General features: G+C 40.5%; 1 pseudogene; it reads right to left on the minus strand.

The window, feature by feature from the left end:
• Positions 1-240: 240 nt before the first annotated feature.
• LOC115869303 lies at positions 241-365 on the minus strand (annotated as a pseudogene).
• Between the last annotated feature and the right edge of the window lie 2,853 nt (positions 366-3,218).

A 3,218-nucleotide genomic window follows, 5' to 3' on the forward strand; every position in this document is an offset into this window, starting at 1 on the left:
AGACATTAGAAATTTGAAAAAGATGATAAATTTGAAAACAGTAGGCTCTCAATGTTGAGAGATAGTGAGGATACTGAAATACTCATCCAGTGGTTTTCAACCTTCTAAAACTACTACTCAACATGGAAACAACAACCAAACATAGGAGCCGCATCTTCTCTCTCCTTCCACCCAACCGTGATATGAACATGTATTTTGAAACAGTGCGTATGTGCTTCCTATTTGTTTTTAATTTTTTTTACTTGCAGTCGAGTTTCCCACCTTTGGGGAAACCGCAGGGGTCAGCACATATGAAGTGCAATGAATGAGCCTCGCCCTGGGAGAGCTACCTTCGTGATCATGGCATCTCCCCTGCCAGGAACTATCTGTGCTTACTATTTGTAACGCACAGATTTTTACCTGTTTTCAAAAGTTCCAGTCTCTATTTAGAAGCTGGTAGCATAGTTGTTACATGTTGGGCTGGCAGTTCAAAACTACCAGCTGCTCGTTGGGAGAAAGACAGGTTTTCTACTCCGGCAAAGAGTTGCAGGCTCAGAAGCCCAGGGCAGTTCTAACTTGTCTGATAGGTCACTGTGTCTCCGAATTGACTCGATGGCAGTGAGTTTTGTTTTGTTTTTGTAGTGTCTCTTTAAAAAGAACTTGGTTGTGATTTATGAATGATTTTTATGTCCTTCCATCTGAAAGATTCTTATCTAGACTAGCCACTTGATATTTTAGGCTCACCAAAATTTTAGTATTTTCCCCCAAAGTTCCTAATTTCCACTTGGTATTGATCCTTTGGCTAACCAATTCGATAGCATGAAGGACAGTGTAGGGCTACGCAAGGCTCTGTGAGACCATCTCACACACTGGACCTGATGATCCCCGTCCAGTCCTCTGGAGCAAGCTGGGACGGGTCTCAGTGAATGAGCAAGGTTTCCGGGTCTCACAGTTATGTCAGCATGTTTCATCAGTAATCTTTCACATAGAAGGTGCTCAATAACACTTGATTATTTGCTGTGGTTTGTTCCCAAGGGCCCCCTAGACCCTCATAAGAAGCATGCATTTATTCTCCTCCCTTCTGTTCTGCCCTTTGAAATAGAACTGGGTGGCTTACTTCTGTGTTCCTTTTGACCGAGTAAAGGTTATTCCACTGCTTCTGAAGGGTTCAGTGTTTAGAACAACACGAAGCTCCATGAGCAGGGCTGCTTGTTTTAAGGGTATCCATACATCATTGCTCACTCAAGTGCACTCAGTTTGACTGGCAATGGGGATCTCTGGCAGACCAGCCATGCAGGGTTTTGGGGTAAGCACACACAGAGGATGTACATTTCAGCCAGCTTGATGTACCAGATCCCTACACAAGAATGAGGAATATTTAAAAACAGGAAACATAGAAGAAGGGAAGAATTTGATTTAATAAAAATATAGCCTGGAAATTCTAGCAAGCTCTGTTTCCGCGAATCCCTTTGAATTCCTTTAAATGTCATACTTTAGATATCACAAATGAAGTCTAAATCCTTAATACTGTAAAGATCAGACCTCAACTCTGACTGGCATCATTACAAAAACATAAATAATAAAATCTTTTGGCACTTTGTGTGGTGTGCAGTGAACCTAGGATATAATCTTAGCAGACTTACTTTTTTGTGTAACAGTTTTATTGACATATAATTCATGTACCATACAATTCAATGGTTTGAATATATTAGAAAGAGTTGTGCAAATCATCACCACAATCAATTTTATAACACTTTCTTCATTCTGTGCCCACTGTTATTAGTTCCTGATTTCCAAGCAACCTCCCTGCCACAACCCTAAGGAACTGTTATTGTCTCAATAGATTTATAATTAGTGTCTCTATAGTTTTCCTATCCTGGATTTCATACACAGAAAAAACATACAAACTGCCCCCCCCACCCCGCCAATTAATTTTTTTAACCTGTAAATTTCCTTGAAAGTTTTGGGAAGTTTTAATCACAGGTTTTTAATCTTAGAGACCTTTTCTGTTTTTCTTTTTAGTGAATATATAGTGATATAGTGAATACATCAGAAAAAATTATTTTCCTGTGAACATTTTCTTAAATCCCTACAGCAGTTTCCTATACTTCTGAATTCCCAGAGAATACATGACAAAAACGATTCATCTTGAGAGCCATATGAGACTTATTAAAAACAGAAGTGTAATAGCTATAGGTCTGTGCCTGTTTTACATAGCAAACGAAGCTGTAACCAAAGGATGAGCCCTTTAAAAAGTATTCGGATCTGAGAGGTGGGAGGAAAAGATGTCAGTGGATTGCTTCCACTGACAAGGTAAGACACATCATTTAGTCTCTGGCGAAGTGTTTCTCAGTCTCACCAGGAGCCCAGGTGGAGGAGGGTCTAAAAGTCGGACTGCTCACAATCTAAGTATTATCAATTGGCTGACTTCATTTGCTGACATCAGAGGTTACCTGGCTCTATCCTAGACCAATTGAATCGGAATATCTGAGGGTGGGTTTCAGGAGAGTGTTTTTATAAGCTCCTATGAGATTCTGATACCCACTAAAGTGAAAGAAACACCGCTCTGATAATGGGAGAGAAAGAGAGGGACATAAGAGAGAGAGCGTAGAAGGAACAGTAGAAGGAGGAATTGGAAGGGGAAGGCAGAAGGAAGAAAACCAGGTACTACAAATGAAACCTAAGTAAATCCTCTGCACTTTTTCCAGAAGTGTTCAACAATATGCGGATATTTGCTTTAGGTTTTCTAAAAGGAGGCTGACCTGGGAGATTGATACAGTGTACTATCCTGAAACACCTCCAGGGTTTCTTGATAACTAATCCTTGATCCCAAAGGTACACCTAGATGAACTGCAAAAGTTCTCTCCTGCCTGTCTCATCCTCCTAAACACACTCCCATGCCATTCCCTTTGCTCCCTTCTTTGTGAGTACTTACCCTTGTGCTCTCACCTCCTTCCCTACCCACATGATCCTTCGGATGCTGCACACACCCTGAGAAGTGGCATTCTTCCTCTTTAATCCAATAAAGGCAACCTAAGTTATATCGTGTGATTGCTGTAGTCAATACAACATTGCTAGGAGGGCTGTTCTTATGAATGAAAGGCGAGCAAATCAGATTCTTTGCAGAGTGTAAATTATCCAAAGTTACTGGTCACCGCAGAAATACCATCTTTCCATAAAAGTTAAGAGCCCTTGATAATTTATAAATTATTATTTTGTCATATCTTGCCCTGTCCGAC

Source organism: Echinops telfairi, unplaced genomic scaffold (assembly GCF_000313985.2).
Source record: "Echinops telfairi isolate 266 unplaced genomic scaffold, ASM31398v2 ScPeMD7_23;HRSCAF=83, whole genome shotgun sequence".
Taxonomy (NCBI): domain Eukaryota; kingdom Metazoa; phylum Chordata; class Mammalia; order Afrosoricida; family Tenrecidae; genus Echinops; species Echinops telfairi.